Here is a 12,547-nt window from a genome sequence, read left to right as displayed (position 1 = left end):
GAAAACCCTGAGTCTCCACAAGATAGCAAACTGTGTCACTAACCATGGGCATGCCTCAATTCAGATGTACTAGAGTTTGTCTTCCAAAGTATGATGTTGTCCTTTTTATATAAAACAAGCAACATGGTATTATGGAAAATTCATGCTTCAAAAACTCTGAGTATATTTAATGCCTCAATTTATTCATCCAACAAACATTTATGGAGGGCCAGCCATGTTCAAGGCACTATGTTTTGCTCCAAGGAAATAGCTGAGGAAGTATAGATAAGGTATCTGTTTTGACATGGTTTTCAACTTAGTGGAGAAGACAGTCACTAAGCAAGGGTTATAAGAAATTTAGGGTACTATGGGGGTATAAAATGTGATTGGGTAGTGAGGTAGTGGGTTGGTTAATTTAGTGCTTTGAAATAGATGGTTTCTTTAAGAAAAGTGTGTTTAAACTAAGTTCTGTAGGATGCACAGGAGTCAGGTAGGCATAGGAAGTCATGTTGGGAAGTTAATTAACTGATATAGTCCTATTAACTGATATAGTCCTGCTTTGAATGAGGGTTAAATTTCTCCTTGCTTCACAAGATGGAAAGAAACTTCAGAAAAGATCTCAAATAAGGCTAAAACTTGAGTTTATAATACTTTTGAAAGACAGTTGAAAACTCCTAACCCTGGAAGTTTATTATAAATTAATAAGAACAATTCATACCATATCAGTACCCTCTCTTCAAAAACCCCATGGAAATAGCAACACTACAATACTTCTACAATCAATGTAGTGGTTTACAATAGCCGACTTCTCATGCAAATGATAGAACTGTGTGGTTTTCAGGATGTTTGCTGCAAAGGGAGGAAAAAAATACCCAAGGAAGCAATTTCCCCAAATGTGGTGACAGCCTAGTCATTAAAGAACATTCTACTTCTTTGTTATGAATAAATGAATCATTCTAGTGGTTTACTGTGAATATTTTTTTTTACCATTTACCAGAAAACATCTGCTACAATTAAATGAATGATTAGCTGCAAAGTATATAACAATTTTTTTTTTAAGGATGACTTTCCAAAGTGCCACCATTTTACCCTTTATTTCATTCAGGTGCATGTAGGATGATATAGGGGTTCACTTCTAGAATTTTCTGGTTTGGAAGAAGCAAGTTCTTGAAGAGCTCATAAAATAAATTCTCTCAGAATTTGAGCACTTCTTTGTGATTGCTCCATCCCATCTTCAAAGAGTTCTATCCCCCTTCTCCATCCCTCCCAGGATATAGATTTAAGGTTAATGTTTAAGTGTGAATTAAGCCTAGCCAACCCTTAAGAGATTCGTAAGTAAACAGGCTCACCATGATAACAAGGTTTCTAAGACTGGACATCAAGGAATGTTAATGCATCTTTCATGATGGAAACAATACGCTTAAATCTTAGACTTAAAGTAACTATGGTTACAAAGCTTTGTACTGCTTTACCTTCACTTGTTTCCTTTCACTGGGGATCCACCTCTGTCATCAGGAGAGAGTCTCCTTGGCTAATGGCCCTCAGTGTGTCATCATGAAAATACAAAGATTAAACACCTTATGAATAGAGAGTGTAAATTTCTTTATCTGCTTCAGAAGAGTCTTTTCAATAAGGAAGACTTGGTCAACAAAGAAGAGAGAAGTGTTCTCAATTTCAATCAACTTTCTAACTAAAAAACACTGGCTTTCTATTGTACCTTAAGTGTTTTTTTTGTTATCGGTGATTACCTGGCAAATGCTTTAAGTCTTTATAGCCATAGTCCTGATGTTGACTGAGTGCTTCAAAAAGAATTTCTGCAGATACTTAGGGTGAAGGGGTCAAGAAGAAGATATTATCAAGATAGAATTGAGAATACCAGATTTAGGATGAATTACCGCAGACATCTTCTTCCAGAATGTTGAGGAAATAGGAATTTGCTCAAACACAATATTAGAAACAATGCAGAGCTCAAAATTATACATATAATCTATTCTATTAAAATGATATAGGCAGTTCGTGTTGTGGCTCAGCTGGTTATGAACCCAACTAGTATCCATGAGGATGTGGGCTCAATTCCTGGCCTTTCTCAGTGGGTTAAGGATCTGGCATTGCCATGAGCTGTGGTGTAAGTTGCAGGTGCACTTCAGATCCTGCATTGCTGTGGCTGTGGCATAGGCCTGGCAGCTGCAGCTCAGATTGGATCTCTAACCTGGGAACTTCCGTATGACGCAGGTGTGGCCCTAAAAAAGCAAAAACACTAAAACAAAATAAAAATAAATAAAATTACATAAAGTTTATAAAGATGAAAAGAAGCACATGGAAATGTAAGCAGTGGTTATCTTAGGGGTTAGATTATGGGTGGTTTGACACAAGAAACATTACTACTTAAATATACAGGATAAAACAAAGTTTTATCTAACAATCTATTTTAAACAACAGCTACAGCTTTGGCAATTAGGAAAAGGACTCACTGTTAATCTGGGACACTTTCAGAAGAGGTTAGCAAATAAGATCAGAAGCAGATAAAGCACCAATGCTTTCTCACCTGGAGAAAATAAAAGAGTATCAGAACATGAAAGCTGGCTACAATAATTTGAAAGACTGTCAGGCACAGGAGTAACAAAACTTATTTTCCAAAGAATAGAAGTTCTGCAGAGCTTAGCACCTGTCTTAATTTAAGAAGGACATTTCTAATAACAAGGGAACAGACTGATTGTCAATAATTACTGAAGGCATTCAAGAAGAGGTTGATGGATATTAGAACAATGGTTATAAAAGATTGCTTCACTGAGTGAGAACTAAGACTATGCTGTTTTTAAGGTCTTTTTAACCGTTGGATTCTATTATTTTAAACATTGCTAACATATTTGCCCAACACTCTAGAGGTCAAAAGTCTTGGTTTTTCTTTTCCTCTCTTTTCTTTCCCCCACCCCGCTCCCACTTCCCTCCCATATTGACAGAAAATGCTGACTTGTGCTAGGAGTCACAGGGGCAGATCGCTGTTGAGAAGAATGCTAAAAGAGCAGTAAATTCCTCGTGATAAAGCCTCTGATTTAAAGAACAGAGGTGACAGAATATAGTGGCTTGTCTAATTTATCACAATGTGTTTTGTACCACAGTGATAGGGTTCCCTTGGCTTGGGATTTGCAGGGGCTTAAGACAAATCAGAAAGTAAAAGATGGGCCCAGATTTCTGTCACTTATTTGACCACACATTTAGACCTGACCCATTCTACCCATCCTTTTCTTTATACTATAAATTTCCACAGCATCTTACTCAAAAATGGACAAAGGCGTTCTCTGATCAACCTTTCCAGACTCCCAGCACCCCAGTTCAAAATGCCCTTTGTGTCAAGTTCACGCAGAGTTTTTCATGCCATAAAGTATTAAGGAAAGTAACACATCTCAACAGTGAAAAGCCCCAGATACCTCTGATTTTCTGCAATGTCTTTGCCTTTATAGGGTATATATTGAAATTTATTTTTATTAACATATAGAATTTTTCTTTGCTAACTATTAAAATCCCGTGAATGAGTTATATTTTAAATGATCCTATTGGTACATAATGGGGAAAAGCATTCATCAAAATTGAAGTCTGAAAATGGAGACAGGCAACATTGGCCAAGAAAGAAGAAAGAACAGGTGTTTGATCTTATTTCACACTCCTTCAGAATGGAATATGAAAGAGCAACACTCTTGTTTTTGTGGACATGTTCTAAAGAAAATGGAGAAATCCAGCCAAGTTGTGCAGTGAGTTTCATGAATACATGGAGAAATGTTTACTTGTCTTGAGCTGAGGATGGAATTCTAGTCCCCTTAGACAATGAGCCAGATTTTAGAAGGCCAAGCAAAAACCCACTTGTATTGTCTAATCATTCTGTCTTCTGGGAACATTCTAATTCAGCTAAAACCAGGATTTGGATTTGGCCTAGCTATAAATTAAAAGAATACTACATGACTATGCAGCTCTGCTCAAGAGTTTATTTGCTCTTACATTAAAAAATAACTCAAGTTATTCTCGATGGATTCATTAAAAACCCGATTTCTTCACTTTATAGCTATTTTGCCTGGCAGATGGGATCTGGTTTTTTCCTTATGCTGCATTTTTCGAACTAAATATATATGGTGGGCTAGCAGTATACTCTCCCGCCAACAAAAAAGCCACATGAATATTTCAATAAAATTGCATTATTTGGCATCTACTGTCCACATATGTTCGTTTGGCTATTGCTAGTCCAAGCCAATTATAGCCACAAGGGGAATGAGTGTTTGAAATTTAAACAAGGAGCTCTAAATTTTGTAAGAGAGAAGAGGCCTCCTGACAGGTAGATCAGTCTCTAATTCATTTTTAATGCAGTTGACAATTCTATAAATCATTGTTTCCCTTCCATTACGTGTCAGCTTCTGTGCTATAGAAGCCTGAAAAGAAAACTTTATACTTTTAGTTGTGGGGGTGGGGGGGGAGGACTAGGTCACACTCTTTGAATGAGCTTTTAAGGATGAATAGCCTCACCATGCAGAGAATAAAGAGTTTTTCAAGGAGAGAGAATGGCATGAAGGTGTGATGAGTTCAAGGGCAGAGCAAGGATGTAGAAATATAAGTTGGAAGGGGATGGTAGAGATGATGGATTTCTTGGTGCAGTCAAAGAGCCATCACCAAAATTTTAAAATGGGAATGATAAGCTGTATCCTTATGAATCCTGAGAAATGGAGTATGACATTCCCAAAAATTTGAAAAGAAAACCTGATTCCTTTTCCCAGCAAAGAATGTCTGTAAGATCTGAAGTTAAGAGGACAGATAAGTAGGGGAAAGAAATATTTGGAAATACTGTTGTCAGCTAAAAACCAAAGAAGGCAATACCTTAGTTAGATTACCCCAGGATTTTTTTTTTCCCATTCTGATTTTTAAGAATCTGGTTGGGAATTGGAAGAGAACAAGGTACAGATGGAAACAGTATGAATATTCTTTGTCTAAAGTTAAGGTCACTTAGAGCTACTATTTGTTTAATCATTGCTTGTATACATGTCAAATAAAAGCACACACACGCATTTTTCTTATGTGCCAAATAAGGTTAGTGGTTGAAAATGTGACTAAATCCACGTGTCTTGATCAAAATCTGGAGTATGAACCCACTCATTTAGATTTATCAAAATTTTCTTACTTTTCCAAATTTTTAGCTATAGATTTTTATTCTATATGGTAGTGTTTTAGAATTGCATGCATAGTCAGTCAAGAGCTGGGCCTCCAGAATCAAGCAAACTGAGCTCTGTCCATTTAGGAGTCATATGGTCTCAGAAAGTAATTACATTTGGATCTCAACTTTCTCAACTGTTAAAAAGAAAAATCAGATGCAAACTCATATCTACCAAATAATTATTGTGAAGATTAGGTAAAATGTTTGAAAATGCTTACGATGGTGTCTGGTGTATATTCAGAACTTGATAAATGTAATTAGCCAATTATATAATTATTATTATTACCCAAAGATAAACACACATAATCAGTTTGAGAAGAAACATCTGCAAAAACCACTTTATCTATACACTGAGCCAGTTGATTCACTGCATTTTGCTTGATTAAACGCTAATGAAAAGGGTAAAAATAACATACAACTAATACATTAGTGTTTAAGAATATTCCCTCATGAACAAATAATTTGGCACCAACTCTGTGAGTTAGAAAAGATAAAATATTCTTATTGTTTACAAAGGGGAAGGAAAAAAATCAGGATATGACATCCAAGAGAAAAAAAAAATCATAAATGTCAGAATGGACCAAGGGGATTCAGGAGAAAGGAAAACCTCCCCAAAAGATTAATTTGTCACAACAAACACTTTCGAATAATCAGAGCGGGGAAATCACCATGTCAGTCAGTGAACTGACATTGTCAAATCGGCTGATAGGGGATCTAGTAAATGTCAGACTTATTTAACCTTTCCTTTATTGCTAGCAATTGATTTCTCAAGTTTAAATAATTCATTCCAAAATTAATATTTCAGTTATCCTTGTGCCTCTTAACACATTACAGAGAAAATATAAAAACATTTACTTAAAATAAGCGCCATTTTTACAATACACAGGTTTATTTTTTAAAAGTACATTATTAAGTAAAATGTTATGTTTCTATTTTTAAAAATCACATACTTATAGTTTGAAATACAGTCCACATTTAACTATTATTTACATTATTGATCAACAAGGCATAATATAGACTTTGGAGCCAAAGTTCTCAAACTATACAATGGTGGGCTGAAAACTTGGGTAACCGTTCCACTTAGTTCCACTTAGTTGAATATGGCCAATCATTCTTCAAGTTCATATCTGATTAGATTTTGTTTAACATTTTGACCAATAAAACAACTGATGCCCGATAATTGCTGATGAGGTGAATGTCCAAGTATCATAAATTATATTTTGAAAGAATTTTTTAAAAAGGTGACTATGCTTAGTTGGACACTTAGTAAATATCATGTCTATGATATTTTTGTACCATGTGCCTATACTAGAATTACAGTTTCTCTAAGAAGCACTGATTCCAGCTCATGCAGTATGAGCAAATATGCTAGTAATTCTTATTCCGCCTTGAGCGCCATGATATTCACATGCTTTCAGATCGAGTCTGAGAACCACTGGTTTAGAAGTATACACATATGCAGATCATTCATTTTTATTTAATTATGCTAAATTTCCTTGAATATGTCTTTGTCCAGTAAGTAAAACATAAGGCGGTATACTTGGTTCAATTTCTGTGGAATAGATTCATTGTTATCGCTGAGGTTTCCATTTCAAGTGCTCTCAAACTAATAAAAAAAAGTTAATGCAACTTTTTTTATGGCTACAGGAGGAGGTATTTCTAATGATGTTTCTCAGGGGATTCTTTGGCACTTATATAATAAACTTAAATAGAGAATTCATGCACGTATGGTTTGAAATGAGGAATTGTGCTTATTCTTCATTACAGAAATTGATAGCTATGGCAAATTAAAATATTGTTAAAACATGTAAGCTAAACTGTCTTTTAAACATGTAAAATATAAGGTTTGAATATATGCCAAAGAAGATATAAAAATATTTAAAATTTAGATTATTTTTCTTGGAAGGCAGTGAAATCATTATAAGAACAAGACCTCTCCTTGGCTTCAATTCCTTACATACTGTGTAAAACTACTGCTCCCAGATAGAGCATCAATATCTAATAAATGATGACACAGCAAGTTCGGAAGATCTATGACACTAAAGCTAGAATTCAAAGGGATTTCTGTAGAGCAAAGTTCACTGCTCCTCCTGACCCAGAAGAATTGTTAATATGTCTTGGAAAAGGAAGACTCTAAAGGCAAAAGGTGAAAAAAGGATGGGAGATGATAGATGAAAAAGTTTTTGTTCTATGATTCTCAGTTTACTTGCCTATAAAAAAGACCAGAGGATCTTTTTACAGTCTTTCCTGTTTCTGCACTTCTATGATTCCAAGTACACAAAATTCTCTATTCCATAATTGTTGCTTCCTTGTTGTGTTTCTCTAACACATAACAGAGATGGATTGTAATATCTCAAATTATGGATGGAGGGTGTATATTAGCCTGATCCAGTATGAATTGTGATTCAAATGGGATTGCAATTTATTAATTTTTAAACTTATGCATAAAAGTCATGTAGAACTGGAGGTGTTTACAAGTAAGGAGGATGATTTTTCTGAATACTACAGTCTACACATTTATTTGTAATAATTTGGAATTTTTAATGGAGTTTATCAGAAAATATCTAAAATATATAATCCAAAAGGAAATTCTGCACATTTCACCACCTTCAACATATATAGGTCTGTGTATGTATGTATGTGTGTGTAAAACTGGAGATAATTTATGTTAAACATTTAATAAATGATATGATCATTAGTGAATAAAAGATAATAACTTTAGAATCACTAGAATCCACACACTTCAATCATGAAATGACAACAACTTATGTAACCATTTAGCGATTCTCAGAAAGAAATTATGTTCATTCCAGTGTGCTATTAAACATTCTTGCTTTGGAATTTTTAAGGCATTTAAATAATCCCCACGGGTTGTTCAAAGTATGGTACGTAAAACTACTATAAAAAAGCCCAGATGTTAGAAAAACTTTAGTTTTTTTATTTTCTAACACACATTGCTTTATAATTTTCATAATATTCCATTTAAAAAGAGTACAATTTATTTTACATCTTCGTAATTGTCCTTAATGTTTAAAAAAGTATTTACTCAACTTTACATATTAATTAGATAAACAAAAAAGGCAGATCTCTTTAAAGAGTTTCATTAACATTTTATTTTGTATTTCAAAGCTCCATTTTGAGAAATACTTAGTGGCTCATAGCAGATCTGTGGGAAACTATAAAGTAATATAGGCCTTGCTTAGAATTCTCTCAGGCAATTACTAGAAGCACCATAAAAAATGTGTGTTCAAGGTATTCAGACCCAGCTTGTTTCCAAGGACTCACACAAGTATACATACATTCACACTTTTCAAAAAAGGTGTGTTTTGGTACACAAGTTTTTCAAAATGCTCTTCAAAAAAGAAACTGTCTAGTGGACCAATGTGGAACTCTTTGAGTACTGTGCCTTCCTGTTTGAAATTCACAATCCATATTCGCACTCCACACAGGTATTGCAGTGACGTATACCATTTACCCATATTTAACCCAGAATTTTCTTGTTGGTATTGTTTTGACTGTAAGACCCATGCAACTTTCCTCCCATTCCCCTTTTTCTCCTTCTTAAATATTATTAATTTGTAATTCCATAGCATACTCATTGCTTGATATCTCAAGGCCTTGGGACATGCATCGCCTTGATACTGGGATTGCCTCAAGGCTAGAGTGGAGTTCAGGGAGCAGGTACTGAAGAAAAGGGTACAAATTTGGGAAATTCATGAGGGCCATGATAAACAGCACTATAAGTTCGATTAATATTTCATAGCTTGCCGATTGTTAGACATTTTCTGATTGTGTTTAGAAACATAGGAAGGAGGTAAGCTGCAACTGTGATATGTGTAGTTAGGGATGACTGTTTTTCAGGTTGCACGATCTGTAAGAAATTGTAATTCCTTAAGGATGAGAAATGTCTGTTTCAGAAATGCCTAGCAAATAGGAAGAAACTTAAAGCATATTTTCAAACAAAGTATTTAGAGAATATGGAAAATTTCACAAATGCAGGCAGTATATGAGTTAAGTTATTCAATAGGCCAACAATTTGCACTGAGGACTCTACATGTTACTCAACTGGCATCAGGAAGTTCTTCCTACATTAAAAGAAATACTCCTTGGTGACTGTAGCACAGCAATGTGAATGGTCTTAATACCACTGAATTAGACATGTAAATTGGTTAAGATGGTAAATTTTATGTTATGTGTATTTTACTACAATTTTTCAATAAAAGATAATCTAATCTTGTTTTAAAACACCATTAAAATAGTAAGTTTTTTTTTTTTTTCTTAATGCTTGAGGGAATTACTTGCCTTGTTATGAAATCAGATTCTTAAAAAAATGTCTAAAAACTCCTCTTTCACCAGGAAACACTGATAACAGTAGTGGATGCTGAAGGAACATGACAGTTTTCAGAATAAGAGAAATCTTTTTTTTCTCTACTTCCCTACCTAAATCTCCATGCCATTAGAGCTACAATAACAGATTTGAAGTGGACTTCCCTTTTACATTCCAAAAATAATAGAGTTTTTTTATAAATGTAAAATGCTATTTCATGAGTTTTTTAAAAAAATATTTCATTTCCTGTAGTGGCATTAAGAATAACACCTGGTATGTGGATTTTTTAAGGTTAGGTAGAATACATTTGATTTATCAAAGTATGTATTAATATAGGAGAATTAACAAATTTGTGAGAAATAGACTTAGGAAAGGATTAAAGAACTATAAAAGGATTGATGACCTATAAAAGGATTGATGAACTATATAATTCACTGCAAAGCTAAAAGTGTTTTAAAAACATTGTTCTCCTTGGCTAATATCATATACTAGACTGTAGGTTTATGAGGGCAGGGGATACATCCATCTTGCTCACCACTATTTTTTTTTCCATGCCTCCAATAGTATCTAGTGTTGTAGAAAATAAATATTTGTAAATGAATTAATAAATTCAGGAGAGAGGTAAAATATAGAAAATTGATTCTTAAGTAATGGTTAAAAAGTGACACTAACAAAGGCCATTTTTCAATCAATAAAATGATTTGAAATATTACCAATGGACTATTTATATATCTAATCAGTTACAGGTTCCATTATTCATCAAATACATGTTAAAAACTAGCTACCAAATTCATCCAGATCTTACATATGGAATTTTATTCACCAACCAAAACTCTACATTTCAAAAGACCAGTATTGTCAACACTTAAGCACTTAATATCCAATTCTTCACTTGAATCTTTTTGTTTGATGGACTACTGTTGAACTTTTCTCATGGAGTCTCAGCAATAAAACTATATTTCATAGATACTTTTAGATTATTTTGAAGTAGAGGTATTATGAAATTTTCTATGTATTTTCAAGATATCCAGTGGAGGAATATTACTAAAATGTTAATGTTCATCATGTGAATTAATTTCTTCAAAATGAGCCATTTGCACATAAACATTAGAATGAGGGATGGTTAAATGGTGTTCCACTTAATCCTGAGAAAAGATTTAGAGATGAAAGAGCATGTCAGTATTTGAAAGAGTATAGAAAAGAGATAGCTGCTGCTTTTAAATGTATTTCCCAGACCTTAATGATTGGTTTTTGTGGTTTTTTTATTTAGAAAAACTAAAATATAAGCAGAAAAAGTAGAACATAGTTTCTGCATGATTAGCAAAAAAAGAGTCAAAATTTTGGAATCGCTTTGAAATCTATTTTAAAAGCTCAGCTACTTTGATTTTTTTTTCTTATAGAACCATGAAAAGTTATTTCAACTGAATTGCACACATAACTCCTAGAGTGTAGACAGTTGCTATTATTTGTTCACTTCATCAAAATGCTTTTTTAAATTCTTGCTACATCTGTATTACCAGGTCCTGGAGAAACCAAGGTGAAAGAGGCCCAGGAGAAGCCAAACCCTCTTTGCTATTTCTAACAAAGGAAATGCCATTCTTGCCACTAACTCTTGGAATGATTTCCAAGTTCTCTAAAAATAATTTAACCTGTGTCAAATAGCTGTCTCATCTGGAAAACTCAATAAATGAAAGTAAAAGTTAGAAAGAATAAGGGGAAAGTTAGGTGTTAAACTGAAATGGTATATCCCAGGCCCTTTAGGTTGGAACTCCAAATTAGCTAGCACACTTCCATACATCTGCTCACTTTTCTTTAAACTTGAGCTATAGAATTGCAGAAAAGCATAATCCCCACTCTGATTTTGTGTTTCGAATGAAAGAAACTGAAATGTCACGGCACAGACACCTTTGTAAAAGGGTATTGGGGTGGGTAAATTTCTTTGGGGGTCAGCATTTCTACATTCAAAGGGCAGATTATATAGCGCAGGTAAGTAGAAGGAGCAGTATAAAATATTTCCCCCCAATGACAATGATTTTAATCTGACATTAGACTTGAGTTTCCAAAGGACATGCCTATTAAATCACGCTTCACTTTAAATAATAGCCGAAGTTTTAAAAATTTTGTGCAGATTATTTCTTGGTAGCCAAATTGCACTTCACTGTACCTGATTAGCTGTTGGCATATAGAAAGCTCAGGTAATCCCTCATAGAGATAAAAAGTATGCTGTATTTATTCTTTCGGGAATGTGGGTCATTGTTTACTATTTTCTTAAAGCATTTTTAACATTCATTAAAAATGAATTTAAAAATTCTGTTATGTGATTTTGCAAGAAATTTTAATTTTATAATTTTCCATCTGTTAAATTATTTAAGATTAATATTTATTATATGCTGGTCCATAAATGAAATGTAATTGCCTACAATGATTTTTAGACATCTGCTAGTGTCCTCAAAGAGAAGAACTGGAATATTTTTAGAAAGGATGACTTACCACATGACTATTAACTTTTGCAGGGTCCCACTTAAGATTTTTCAAGGTGACCAAAAGTAAAATGGAAACCTTCTGGATTTTAAATATTTTTCTATTTTCTTTTGAGATATGAAAGTGAAAGCTATAAAAATTTTGTAAAGAACAGGGGCTATAGTAACTTGTATTAGTTCCTGTTGACTGGCATAACAATGAAAGTGAAACTCAATTTGTCTAATGGGTAACAAAGTCATGAAAATACAGGTTCATACTATGAATCTGCTTCCAACTCTCCTAATTTGTTTTAGAGCCTGGGGTGGAAAAGAGAATAAAAGGAGATAATGTATGGACCATCTGCTATTTGCCAAGAACTGTGCTTAATATCTTACATACAACTTCTCATTTATAAGGAGTTAAACAATACATTAGAAAAAAAAATCAACCAAAAGAAATCTCTTACTTTTTTTCCACTGCCAAATTCTTTTCTATCTTACTAGGGTAACATCTCTAATAAGAAAGAGAAACCTGGTGCCCTTGCTTTTTGTCCCTGCTTGCGGTCACTGTTTTTTTGTCTTGAAATG

General features: G+C 33.8%; 1 protein-coding gene across 2 annotated transcripts in view; it reads right to left on the bottom strand.

The window, feature by feature from the left end:
- Positions 1 to 12,547, bottom strand: part of EGFEM1 (EGF like and EMI domain containing 1) — a 688,205-nt gene that overhangs the window by 93,357 nt on the left and 582,301 nt on the right. The gene's annotated exons all lie outside the window — the stretch shown is intronic.

The sequence above is a fragment of the Sus scrofa genome, chromosome 13 (assembly GCF_054392235.1).
Source record: "Sus scrofa isolate SSC_HxYL_T2T_F1_AM1 chromosome 13, Sscrofa_HxYL_maternal_Yorkshire_Landrace_v2.0, whole genome shotgun sequence".
Lineage (NCBI taxonomy): Eukaryota > Metazoa > Chordata > Mammalia > Artiodactyla > Suidae > Sus > Sus scrofa.
Note: the sequence above shows the minus strand (reverse complement) of the source record. Positions and strands in the feature narration are given on the sequence as shown.